This window comes from Syngnathus scovelli, chromosome 11 (assembly GCF_024217435.2).
Source record: "Syngnathus scovelli strain Florida chromosome 11, RoL_Ssco_1.2, whole genome shotgun sequence".
Taxonomy (NCBI): Eukaryota; Metazoa; Chordata; class Actinopteri; order Syngnathiformes; family Syngnathidae; genus Syngnathus; species Syngnathus scovelli.
Genome location: NC_090857.1, coordinates 13,433,709 through 13,448,195, shown reverse-complemented (window position 1 = coordinate 13,448,195; position 14,487 = coordinate 13,433,709).

Below are 14,487 nucleotides of genomic sequence, written 5' to 3'. Positions count from 1 at the left end.
TCCAACACAAACTTTCCACGAATGCAATCGACAACCTGCAAGAATGAAAACAAGTTACGCAAGCAACGCGCAATCCGCTCCTTGGCTGGTGGCTGATGCTGCTGCAAAAAAATCAAGTCACACAGAAAAACAAAGCAGAGTGTGCTATTGTCGCAAACACGTTCAAGCGTCAAACAATTGGTCACTGTCCACCTAGTCCGTCACCCCGTCGGGTGAGCTCAAAGTCGTCACACGTCAAATCGTCCAAAGTCTTGCTGTTCAATACTAGTTCTGTCTTGTCTGACCATATCACTGAAATGGGCCTTCTCCATCACACCGTTTTGTTGTCGATGGTGCCCCTGATTTGATCATTGAGCCATGGTTCCGGTCAGAACTCATCACTTACCAGTTCCAGACCCTCCAGTCTGTACCACCCCTTCAGGTGAGAGGAATTTTATCCTCAATTGCAAACACATCACCCCAACTTCAGACCTCTCTGGCCAATCATACTGCGCACACACAGTCATAGATGATCACATGCGCACACACCCATCCACACACTCGCAGACACACACATCCGTCTCTATCACTCAGCTCTCCTCCCACACTAAGCAAAGTTAGTATGTTAGTGTGCAGGCAAATATTGACTCCTAATAGTAACTCTTCACATTTGGACATACTTGTCAACATGACCTATTGTAAAATCTCCAATTCAATTTTCCATAAACTCGCCCATCAGATTCATCGCAAATTGTCATATATGTCTATCTGGGGGGGGACGACTGTGGGACCAACGTGTCAGGGGAGCCTCCATAACCTCAGATTGCTCCTACAAACTCGATCTCTATTAATTATCCTAATTAAATTCAATAAAGATGGGTCCGACTATTCCCTCTGGATTTTTACATCATCATTTGGCTCTCCCCCTTTTTCCTGTTGTCTAGCTCAAATATGTTTCTCAGTCTGCTTCTCTTTATTGCCCCTCTTGGCGAGTCTAACTCGCCCCTTTTTCTCTTCCTAAAAATCCTGCCTGTCACACCATCCAGCCCCTCTCCCTAGAATGGGCAGTTTTTAATGTAATTTACGTCATTGCTGTCCAGATCTTCTATCCTCAATCTCCCTTGCTGTCAATCCCTGTTAAAATGCCAAAATGCCCCTGTTCCTCTTGACCGAATCCAATTTAGTCCAAATGTCCTATTCTAAAATGTATCTAACTCGACTTCTACTTCTTAAGCCTGAGGAGCCAAAATATCAGATCTCGCTCTTGTTTCTTACCGTTTTAGCCTATTTGTTTTATCCAACTCTGTTCAATCTCTGACTATGATGCTTTTCTCTGTAGCTCTACGCATTATTCAATTTTTATCAAATCTCCTCAGTTCTGTCAAACTCAGTGCACAATGAAGCTCCTGTCCACCTTGACCCAAGCTCCACCCAGTTTGGTAACGCCACAGCAAGGAGTGCGATTTGGCCGTCGGACACTTCCAACACCCCTGCGTCCCAGAGGCCACACAGAGTGTCTTCCATGCCTTGGTCCGCCTCTTTCGGCCAACGATATTGAGGCCGTTTGATAGGCTGCGTCTCATCCATTTGGAGATCAATAGGGGCCACCGAATGACAAAACCCGACATCAAATGGACCCTGGGACCACAGTGTGTCGGGCAAGGCCGCCAGCATTACTTCAGCGTCCTCATGATCAGTTAACTCCCTACCGTGTGTGCGGGACACCATCATCTCCTCCAGCAATCCTGTGTCTGCCATGGGTTGTTTAATTTGGTATGCATTCTGAGACTCAGACCAGTACAAATTAGGAATGTGAGTTTTCCGCCAATCAGTCTGTTGCAACAACTGCTTGACCATTGAGCCCAATTGTCTGGCCTCGTGTCCTGGGGCAAGAGCCAGCGAAATGTGTGGCACCCCTTTCTCTGTCATTTTGAACCACTGCATTTGTTCATATGTCAATTCAGTTGCCGCTGCGACTCCCTCTTTACCAATCAAAATGCACGATGAAGTTAAATCCCACATGTGCCCTTCAATTTCTTCAAACAAATCCCGATATACATCATCACTTTTTCGGTCATAATATAGAGTGCAATGCAAAGGATCAACAGGTGGGTGGTATGGCGCCAGTGAGCAGATCCAGGCTTCCACAGTAGGTAGGTCGAGAACACACCGCCACCAGCAGGGGTCTCTGGCTCCAGCCTGGCCCAGTAGATGGTTGCAGTTTCTGCTTCTGCCGGTAGGGGCGCCATCAGCCACTGACCATGTTGTTGTAGCTGCTGTGAGCACTGGATGCTGACGCCATCTGGAAATTGAATAATCACTCCCTCTGGCCCACACAGAATTCTGGCTTGAACGGCTGACAGCAAGTCCCTTCCCATCAAATTGATTGGAGTGTCTGTGGAATGGATGTATTTGTACCACAGTCTACACCCTGTCCGGGTGATCACAGTTTCAAGTGGTTTGGTAAAAGGCAGAGTACGTGGTTGTCCCGAGAAGCCGACTAAAGTTGTTGTTTTCTTTGACAGTGAGGATACAGGAAGGGCAGTGTTTATTGATGAATAAGTTGCTCCTGTGTCCACCAGCATCTTCACAGGTTTTCCTTCCACTGTCACATGAAGCATTGGCTCCGCCGGGCCACTGCTTTCCTGGCTCCCCGGGCAGCCCTATTCAAATTGTCCACAGCAGAGATCATCATGTTGGTAGTACTGACCTCCGTGTGTTTGTGGGCGGGTGGCTCCGCGCGGTCGATACTGTGGGCATTCTTTTGCACAGTGGTCGGTTTCGCCGCAGATGAAACATGCGTTGGGCGAATGGGGTTTGTATGCTGCCCTCCCCGGGTAAGCAGGTGCACTCCCTCCCCGGCCTCTGTATCCGCCCCGGAACTGGCCCCTTCCGCGCCCCACTACCTGAAGAGCCTGTGACATTTGCATTTCCTTTTTCTGTGATTTAGACTGTTTAGCTTCACCATGCATTTTTGCCAACTGTAATTTCAACAACTGTTTAGATAATGCGTCTGTCTCGTTTTCAACTTTAGCTTGTGACTCAGTGAACATTCTGCAGTGATGCAAAAGATGACGTTTAAATCGTTCTTCGGCACAAACCAGAATGTCAGGATCTGACATTAGCTGCTTCTTCACATCTGGCGGAAGTCCATCCAGCAGCGCCGTTCGGAAGAGCACCTCTGCCTCGTGCGTGAGAGCCGGATGGCGACCTGTGGTTTCAATCCAACTCTCCACACATGTTACATAATGCTGTACAGGTGACATTTTCACATCATAAGAAAACATAGTGGGGGCCAGATCGGTGGGTTGTGGGAAAGTCAATTTAATGTTTTCAAACAGGGGCGCTGCTACTTGTGGCAAGGGCACCTCCCTCCCCAGTCTCGCTGTGCCTGCTGCTTCCTCAATTGCCTGCAGTTGCACCAGGGAGCATGCTCCTGCCAACATCTGGCGCATGTCACCGAGTGTACAGCTCTGCCCACTCATAAGAGCCAAAAATTTGTTCAGCCACACCTTGCCTCCTCTGTGAAGTGGGGGCATATTTTCCATCATCATGGTCACATCACGGAGCACCATGGGCTCGTAGTGTTGACCGCCCGATGTGGTCACCAGCGGACACATCAATTCATTTTTCTGCACCTCGGCCTGTGTCATCTGTCCCTGACCACTCCGCAAATTATATTTTCTCCGTGTCTCTCTCTCTCTCTCTCTCTCTCTCTCTGTTGACCATTTTAACATCTGCACTTCCTGTCTACGCTGCTCATCGGCTTGATCAATTTTCTTTTTTAGCTCCTCATTCTCGGCAGTAAGTCTATGCCAGCTTTCTCCTTTTGTCACATTGGACGGTTGAGGGCTCGGACCGGGGGTGGAGGTTTCCACGCGGGATGTGTCCACGCGGGATGTGTCCCCCTCCCGGGCCCGTCGCCTCTCTTTATTTACTGCTTGTTCAATCAACTGTACAATACTCTGATCCGCCCTTTCGCCTTCGCCCTCGACATCCACTACCATCCTACCACCCAACGTCACCACCGGAGCCATTACTCCGGGGTCGCCGTACGGCGGCGGTCCAACATAGCTCACTCCGAGTTTCGGGGCACTCGGGTGTGTCACATCATGCAAAGATGGATAAATGCCCTTGTATTCATTTCTTTCCTTGTCTATTTTCACCGCTTTCTCTACCCTTCTTTCTCATGCTCTTGTTAGCCTGCAATTGTCCAAATCAAAAATGTTTTTTTCTTTTAACTGTCTTTCTTTCGAACCTCTAAATCGCTCGTGTTGCTAACCTAACCTAACCTTAAAGAAAGGACAAACAGATTACTCCCAATAGCTCCTCATTATTTACGAGTTAGCCCCCCTATCTTGAACATTCTCTGATCCATGCCGTCTTCCTCCTCACACGCCTAACCCACACAGGGTGTGCACATAAACGCACACACCGAGCGCGCACACAACCGCTCAATCTCACTGCTTCAAACATTCACTGAGAAACTCACACTGTCCCTGCCCCGCCCGGGCTATAGCACCCACCGTGCGAGAGGGTCGCAGCATCAATGTTGACTGGTTACAGGCTGGCCATTTCCTGCAACAATCATGATGCCGGCCCACCGCCCGCACGAGCATAGCACAGGCCCACGCGCACAGCCCAGACCCGCGACTACGCGCGAGTGCAGGCTCGCCCATCAGTCTCAACCTCTCAAAGGGCAGGCCAACTTTGCTGTTGCGCCCTTCATCATGCTCACATTCGACATCTTTCAATGTCTTCTACACAACATTTGTTGTCTCTTATTCTCATCCTATCAAGCCACCGTTCTAGTAACTTTCTGTCACACACCTTATTTTCTCTACTGCCACACCTTGCTCATCTTAGTTTCTCTAACCAACTTAACTTAAACACACCATTCTTCCATAGAACACACATCACTCACACACACTCATATACACACCCACTCATGAGGATCCTCTGCGCGCACACACACTCTCTCCCCCCAATTTGGTTCATTTTGGATGTTTTAGCGGTCTGATCTCTCACAGGAGGAACTGTTACCACCGGATATTTTTTGAGGAGGCCTCACTTCCCCTCGGGGATCTCTTTATTAACCCCAGCTATTTGAATACGATCGTCACCGCACCCTTGTCCGCCACGACGAAGCACTAGGTCCCTGACCTATCCTTAGTACGCGTAAGTCCCTGACTTTACCGTACACGTTACACACGTAAGTTCCAAACTTATTCACCGTATGTATCTTAACTTCATGCACACCTTATTTGATCTGAACGACAGTCTCCTCTTAAATTTCCTCTTTCAATTTGCAGCATTTCGACTTATAGTAACAGGTATTCTGCTTACCTTATCGGTGATGAGCTCAGGGTTTAGGAGACGTCGTACCAGCTCAACGTTGTGCGCTTATTCCAAACGGTTCGCCGACCGGGAGACAGTGTCCCTGACACTGTCCGGTGTCTTGGCTAAAGACCACGAGTTGTCAATTACCCTTCTCTTGACATCACGTCCGCGGTCACCAAGAAATTGTTAGGTTACGGATTCTAGTTATTGATCAGACTCCAAATTGCGATCAACACTTAACACATAAATTGCTATGTCCTAATCCACACACTGGCGCACCTAACAATTTTGCGAGTTCGTTCTGTCAAAGAGAAGACCAGTAGATCAATCAGACCAAATTTACCAATTATTTATTCCTGACAAAGCGCACTAATACAGGCCTGGGTCCCGGGTCCCTCACACTAAAACTCGTGCGTTTTTGTGACCACCAAAAGACGACACATTCTTCCGGGTTGCCCAGTTTTAAAGAAACACAATATGAATATTAAAGCATGCAAAATATTGTGAGATGATTGGTGGATGGCCATCTCCTCCCCGTGTCGGTGCTATCGCGGAGGTCAGGTGGTTGGAATTTCCCACGAAGTCCGAGACACATAGACGTGCTGTTGTTCTCATTCCCGACCTTGAGATTATCTCGTCCGGTACTCCCTGTCTGGGCCTATACACAACACTTCCAAGAAAACAAGTTCATGCAGTTTTCCTGCACATTCCTCGCCCCCCACCAATCCACACGTGCACTCTAATACTAGATATTAATATGATTATAATACAACCTTAAAAAATATGTTTGCAAACTGCCGAAAGCACATTTTCCTTTACACAGTTCCAACAGTTGTCAGAATCTCGTGGGGGTTTTGAATTATATGGCGGCCTGCGACCTTGTTGGCCTCTACCTCTTCCTCTGCCTTGCTGGGACCCTTGGAAGAAGACTGTTGTATCTTCATCTAGTTCTTCATCATCATTATCTAGATGAAATACATCAGAACTTTTGCCTTTTTTGATCACTTTTTCAGCATGTCTGTCCCATTGCATAGTTGTTGTCACACTTGCAACATCCACTTCCACCAAATGTTTCCTCACCCAGTTGCCTATTTCAGGGCGGAAATTAGTGAGGAGCGCATTTTTAAGCTGTTGTTGATAAGCACTCTCAGCTGTATCATTGAATGGGATGCCACTATGCACCCTGAATTCTTTTTCAAATCTCAATTGAATGGCGGCCTCATTACTTTTCAACTTTCTATCTTTTGTCTCTTGGATTTGTTCTCTTCTTTCTTGTGAAGCTTTCAACCACATTTTAGCACAATCCAATTCACTCTCTTTTCTTTTCTTTTTCAGTCCATTTTTCTTTCTATCCACACTCTCTTCTAAAACATCAACTACTATCTTCCACACTTCAACTCTCAACTTCCCTTCTACTCCATACTTTTTCTTCCACTTCGGCATATATTGCATACAATTAAGAAATCTACTCGCCATGTACTTCTCATCTCCGTCAAGAGGTAGAGATTTACCGTTTTTATTTCCCATCTTAATTCTAGTAGTTTTAGGTTTTACAATCTCTTTGTCTCAAAATTATTATTATTATTATTATTATTACTATTATTACTTATTTATTTCTTTGAGGATCCTCAATGCAGGTTTAAATTGACCTTTCAACAAATTACTAGCCTGTATTATTGCCGTGGATCAATGCTAGAACTGCTTTTTTTGTCAATTTATCCTACCAGTCACACTCTCAACCACACAAACTCAAGCGCTTTTTATTTTTAGGCCTATTCAGAATGGGTATAAAACCCTTCCAAACAGCTTAGAAAAACGGACAAAAAAAGAATCTACGCCCTTCTTCAATTAGGAAAAATAATCTCTTTTTTTTCTTAGCCCGTTTCTTCCACTGGGACTAGAATCCCAACTGTTTCATGGCTTGGAAAAACCAAAGCCGTATTCTCATAGCTCGGACAAACCAAAGCCGTATCTCATCTCATAGCCCGGACAAACCAAAGCCGTATTCTCATAGCTCGGACAAACCAAAGCCGTATCTTTAGCGCTTTAACTTACTTGTCCCCTGGTTCGTTGCACCGCCGGATCCCGTCAATCCACCTCTGTCAGACGAAGGCAGACCTAAGATGCTGGCCCAGCAAAGAATTCTCTTCCCAGGACTTTCTTTTCCAGGTCCTTCTAATGGACGCTGGCTTGTCGACAATGCAGCACGTCCTCCTTTGCCGGTCAGATGGTGGGTATGAGGATCCCGGGTTTCGGCACCAAAATGTTAGAGTTGTGCACACTCCAACTTATTTTGCAAGAACCAAACAGGAGACAAGTAAGTCCTCTTAAGCACCTGCAGGTGGAGAGTCCATTCGTCGCTGTCTGAACAGCGATGATCGAATGAAGTCTAACTCAGGCCTCTTGCAGGAGCATTTTTATTGAGAGAAACAGAGTGGGGGTATGTGTAGGCTGGCTAAAGCCCTTGTCCTCTAGTCTAAACATGTCAGGGGATGTTTTACGACCTTGTGATAAGGAGGACAAGGTAAGGTATTTATTACCTGTTGCATTCCAACATAATCCTACGATAAAGATAACCTGGAAAACCCTAACATGGCTCTCGACGCGGGATTTGCCGCTGCGAGCAGGATCCCGCAAACTGGCGCCCTACTTTGTTGGACCGTTCCCTATTCAGAAGGTGATTGGCCCGGCCGCAGTCCGTCTTCTCCTTCCAGAGTCCATGAAGGTTCACCCCACGTTCCACGTGTCCCGTGTGCGGCCCATCCATGAGAGCGCGTTGGCGCCGGCGCCCGTTCCGCCGCCCCAGCTCGTTGATGGGGGCCCGGCTTACGCTGTCCGCTCCCTGCTCCGATCGCGGCGGCGCGGTCGGGGCCTCCAATACCTCGTGGATTGGGAGGGTTATGACGACGCGCACTGCTCCTGGGTTCCGAGCCGCTGGATACTCGACCGTTCGCTCATCACGGAGTTCCATCGCTGCCATCCGGACCAACCGGGTCCTCGGCGCGGGCGCCCGAGGAGGGACGAGGGGAGGTCTTGCCCGCCGGTGCCGGGGTCTTCTGCTCCCGCGTCCGTCGATCCTGCGTCTGGTGAGGTGTCGGACGTTTCGGCGGTGTGCTGACCCCCCCCCCCCCACCTGGTCGCCCGGGGAATTGCCTTCCTTTTTTGTTTTTTTTTTGTTTTTGGTTCCTGGGGACGTCGAGAGCCGTCCCTTGTGGGGTGGTTCTGTCACGTGCTGGTGCCACCGGCGACAGGACCACGCCCCCCTGTCAATGGAATCGCCGTCACCTGCCACGGGCTCATGGACAGCGCTATATCAGCGCCGCCAGCGCAGACCTGAGTGTCAGTCTGTCCCTTGATGCTGCTTCGCTCATCAGTCCCGAAGATACTGACTCGCTTGACTATTTGGAACCCCCGCAGAATCGTTTGTCCTCTCCAGCCCGATCGCCGCTCCAGCGCCAGCTGTTCCCATCATCCCCTTCTCCAATAAAGTCCGTCGCTACACACTTGGCTGTACTGTCCGTTCCCTTACAGCTGCCCTTAGTGTATTTTTTATGGTGCATCTTATAAAAGCAACACGCGTCGACTGAGCAGAAAACTTGCTGCGGACAGTTTTACTTCGACTTCTTGTTTTTTTTTTACGGTGGCATACAATTTATGCACTTGTTTGTCCCCAGCGTTTCGAACGGAGCAATACAACATTGCAATCCCATCTAATTACAGCTGCATGGTTTAGGGTTTGATATTTCATATTTGATGGATTAATTCTGGCATCTATGGAATAACTTAATATAGACTTCTATATCAGGTTACAGAAATAATCACACTTCACAGGGATCATTGGTTGTTTAAAACAAAGCAATACATCTTATGTACATTATTTATACAATTTATAGCTGGTTTAAGGTTTAATATTTCATATTTGATGGTGGGGACAAGCGGTATAGAAAATGGATGGGTGGATTTAATTGTGGCCTCAGGTTACAGAAATAACCACACTTCACACGGATAAATGGTTGTTTAAAACAAAGCAATACAACTTCTGTAGATTATTAATACAATTTACAGCTGGTTTAGGGTTTAATATTTCGTATTTGATGGATTTAATTTTTGTTCATCTATCTGTGCCCTGCGATTGGCTGGCAACCTGTTCAGGGTGTCCCCCCGCCTACTGCCCGATGACTGCTGTGATAGGCTCCAGCCCACCGGCGACCCCCGTGGGGACAAGCAATGTGGAAAATGGATGGATAGATTTAATTTTGTCGTCTATTTTAGGTTATTCCATAGCCCTAATACCAGGTTAAAGAAATAACCACACTTCACACGGATAAATGGTTGTTTAAAACAAAGCATCACAACTGTACATTATTTATACAATTTACAGAATGGTTTTGGGTTTAATATTTTATATTCCATCCATCCATCCATCCATCCATCCATCCATCCATCCATCCATCCATCCATCCATCCATCCATCTTCTTCCGCTTATCCGGGGTCGGGTCGCGGGGGCAGCAGCTTTAGGAGGGACTCCCAGACTTCCCTCTCCCCAGCCATTTCATCCAGCTCATCCCAGGGTATCCCAAGACGTTCCCAGGCCAGCTGAGAGACATAGTCTCACTAGCGCAGACATTGGCAAACTACGGCCCGTGGGCCACATCCGGCCCATGGGGCCGTTTAATCCGTCCCGCCAAACCTGAATAAATTGTATTATTAATTTTTTGGGGGGGTCATTTCCCCTGCAATTACTATGTTTCCCCAGTAGATGGGGAAGCGCCTGCCCGCGCATTTACTCCCGGGAGCCGTGTCAGGGTGTTTTCACACTTGGTCCCTTTCAGCCCTCTAACTCAGATCGATGATTCAGCATTTTTTGTGCATATGTGAACACGCCAACCGTACTCAGACCCCTTTAAAACGAACCGTACTGAGACCACCTCAGGAGGTGGTCTCAGTACGATTCGCTAAAGAGTCAACGGTACTGTTCACCTAATCTGTGCATTGTGAACACAAAGCGCACTGGGTTCACTTCGCCTTTTTGCACTGTATTGTAACCTCCTTGGCTTGGCGTAGATTGGTCACGTGACTGCAGGCGCAAAAACAGAACTGTAGAGAACAGAGAATCCCAAGTATGGCAGCAGCAAGTCGTGGTCGTGACCGTGGTTCTAATAAACGTAGAGAAGCATGTGCCGTTCAAAGTTCTGCCACGGCACCTGGACGCGCCATAGTTTGGGGAGAAGACGAAATGGAATGTCTTTTTGAAATTTGGAACGACGACAGCATTAAATCACAACCATCTACGACCCACCGTAATGCGAAAGTATTTCAAGAATTTTCTGAGAGAATGAAAGCAGCCGGTTTTGATAGAACTTCTATACAATGCAGAATAAAAGTGAAAAAACTAAAGTATTTAGCTACTCGAGATAAAATGCGAAGAAGTAGGGAGTCAGGGGATATCAAAAACTACCCAGAATGTGAGAGCTCTAGAGCAGTGTTTCCCAACATTTTTTCATTCACGGCACACCTTTTCATTGGAAAAAAATCTCGCGGCACACTGCCAACAAAAATATGTTAATCTCCTATATTAAAATCAGTTATATTACAATGAAAGACGTAAAGTCCTATTCTTATATATGTATGGAGAGTCGAATAATTTAATAGAAATAAATACTAAATATTCTCTAAATTGTATTCCTTTTTTTAAATAAAAGTGACAGTTTTTTAAAAAGGTTTTAGACGGTGTAAGAAATAAACTAAAGTGATTGTGATTAAAATAAAAGAATCAACGTGATTTTGTTTACTGTTTTAGACTAGGTCTATAAATATTGCAACAATAAGAACAAAGTCACTTTTAAAGACGCTCTGCTGTTCTGACAGCAGCTGAGTGGCTATCACAGTCGAGGTGTCTCGATTTGACTGTTTATTTTATGTATGTGAAAAATAACCAATCCAGGTTTTCCGGTTGAACAGCATGCTCTGATTTCCATTGGACCACAAACGCACCACAACCGTCATAGTGTCTGTCACTGTTAGCAAAAGCACAGAGCAACACACACATAAACTGAATATGTGCCGATGATACAATCAGACCGACACAATATGAAATCTCAAGATTCTCCAATTCTCCACGCATGCACGATTAGCAAGTGGCTCACCAGCCCTTGCGCGAACTGACCAGTGGTTTGGCGATCCTGTTTACAATGCGCTCCGTAATTCATATTGGACAATCCCACGGCACAGCTAAACGTCTCTCACAGCACACCAGTGTGCCGCGGCACAGTGGTTGGGAAACTGCTCTAGAGGACCTAGTGTGAACAGAAAGAGGACTGAGGCCCCATCAAGGCTGAACTGAACCACAAAGAGAACTCGGTCCTCTTTGAAATACACTCACAATGTGAACACAAAAAGAACTGAGTTTGTTTCCTCTTGGTCCACTTAAAGAGGCCTGACTTTGGTTCTTTTAAAAGGGTCCAGGTGTGAAAACACCCTCAGAAGGCTCGGTGCACACTCACAAGTGCGTGTGCGTACTCAGGAGTACGGACGCGGCGCACTCCGCGCTCTGTTTCATCTATCAGTGCCGATTTTCGAGTGTAGGCTGTGACGTCAGTATTCTCGTAATTCGCGCGCTGAGCTTTCAGATACAGTTTTACGCTAATGCCACCCACAAACCTTCACTTGGAATCCTTCCATTAAAATGAGTGGCCCGAAGAAAAGAAAGGTGGACACTGAGTGCCGAATGTTAAAAAAGAGTGGACAATTTGGCTCGACCTACGTATGTGAGAAGACGTTCAGCCACATGAACAACAAAGCCCGTCACAGATCTAGGTTAACGGACCGACACCTCGGCTCTATCCTAAAAATTACCACAACAAGTTTTACTCCAGACTATGATGCACTAGCAAAAAAGCGAAACCAACAATACTATTGATTTCTTTATTACTTTATTTAGATGTATTCTTTCACTGATTCTTCAAGATGATGTATTTGGTCAGAATGTTTGCCGTTGGATGTGATTTCGCCTCATTAGAAAAACATATTTCATAAATCTGACCTGCAGGCGGTGAAGTGATGGAAAATGTTATTCATCATAACAGTGTCGTATTTAATAAGAATCACTAATAGTAGTTTTTTGGTGAAATATTTTTTTAATGCTGTTAATAAATGCATTTGTTTTCAAAAAGTTTTTTTTTTAATATCCATGCTTTAGTATCTACTAAAAGTAAAAACATTTTATGCAATGACCTTTACATGTCATTTATATTACTTCACACAAACACTACATCCATCTGCTCCTGGTTCGGCCCCCCGGTCAAAATTTAGAACCCAATTCGGCCCGCAAGTCAAAATGTTTGCCAACCCCTGCTCTAGCGTGTCCTGGGTCATCCCCGGGGTCTCCTACCGATGGGACATGCCCGGAACACCTCCCGAGGGAGGCGTCCAGGAGGCATCCTGATGAGATGCCCGAGCCACCTCATGTGGCTCCTCTCAACGTGGAGGAGTAGCGACTCTACTCCGAGTCTCTCCTGGATGACCGAGCTTCTCACCCTATCGCTAAGGGAGAGCCCGGACATCCTGCGGAGAAAACTCATTTCGGCCGCTTGTTCTTGTTCTTTTGGTCACGACCCATAGCTCGTGACCATAGGTGAGGGTAGGAGCGTAAATCGACCGGTAAATTGAGAGCTTTGCCTTTTGGCTCAGCTCTCTCTTTACCACGACGGACCGGTACAGAGTCCGCATTACTGCCAACGCTGCACCGATCCGCCTGTCGATCTCGCGCTCCACCCTCCCCTCACTCGTGAACAAGACCCCAAAATACTTGAACTCCTCCACTTGGGCCAGGATCTCATCCCCGATCCGGAGAGGGCATTCCACCCTTTTCCGACCGAGGACCATGGACTCGGATTTGGGGGTGCTGACCCTCATCCCGACCGCGTCACACTTGGTTGCGAACCGCTCCAGTGAGAGCTGGAGATCACAGTTTGAAGAAGCCAACAGCACCACGTCGTCTGCAAAAAGCAGAGACCCGAGGCTGAGGTCCCCAAACCGGACCCCCTCAATGCCTCGGCTGCGCCTAGAAATTCTGCCCATAAAAATTATGAACAGAATCGGTGACAAAGGGCAGCCTTGGCGGAGTCCAACCCTCACTGGGAATGAATCCGACTTACTGCCGGAAACGCGGACCAAACTCTGGCATCGGTGATACAGGGACCGAACCGTCCTTATTGGTTGGCTCGGCACCCCGTACTCCTGAAGCACCCTCCGCAGAACCTCCCGAGGGACACGGTCGAACGCCTTCTCCAAGTCCACAAAACACATGTGGACTGTTTGGGCGAACTCCCATGCACCCTCGAAGATCCTGCCGAGGGTGTAGAGCTGGTCTACTGTTCCACGGCCAGGACGAAAGCCACACTGCTCCACCTGAATCCAAGGTTCGACCTCCCGACGGACCCTCCTCTCAAGCACCCCTGAATAGACCTTACCAGGGAGGCTGAGGAGTGTGATTCCCCTGTAATTAGAACACATCCTCCGGTACCCCTTCTTAAAGAGGGGAACCACCACCCCAGTCTGCTAATCCAGAGGCACTGTCCCTGATGTCCACGCAATGTTGTAGAGGCGTGTCAGCCATGACAGCCCCACAACATTCAGAGCCCTTAAGAACTCCGGGCGGATCTCATCCACCCCCCGGGGCCTTGTAGGTGGAATTGAGGAGGTCTTCGAAGTATTCTCCCGACCGACTCATGACGTCCCGAGTCGAGGTCAGCAGCACGCCATCCCCACTGTAAACAATGTTGACGTTGCACTGCTTCCCCCTCCTGAGACGCCGGATGCTGGAACAGAATTTCCTCGAAGCCGTCCGGAAGTCATTCTCCATGGCCTCGCCAAACTCCTCCCACGCCCGGGTGTTTGCCTCAGCAACCGCTGAAGCTGCGTTCCGCTTGGCCATCTGGTACCTGTCAGCTGCCTCCGGAGTCCCGCAGGCCAAAATGGCCCAATAGGACTCCTTCTTCAGCTTGACGGCATCCCTTACCGCCGGTGTACACCAGCAGGTTCGGGGATTGTCGCCACGACAGGCACCAACGACCTTACGGCCACAGCTCCGGTCGGCCGCCTCAACAATGGAGGCGCGGAACATGGTCCACTCGGACTCAATGTCCCCCGCCTCCACCGGGATGTGG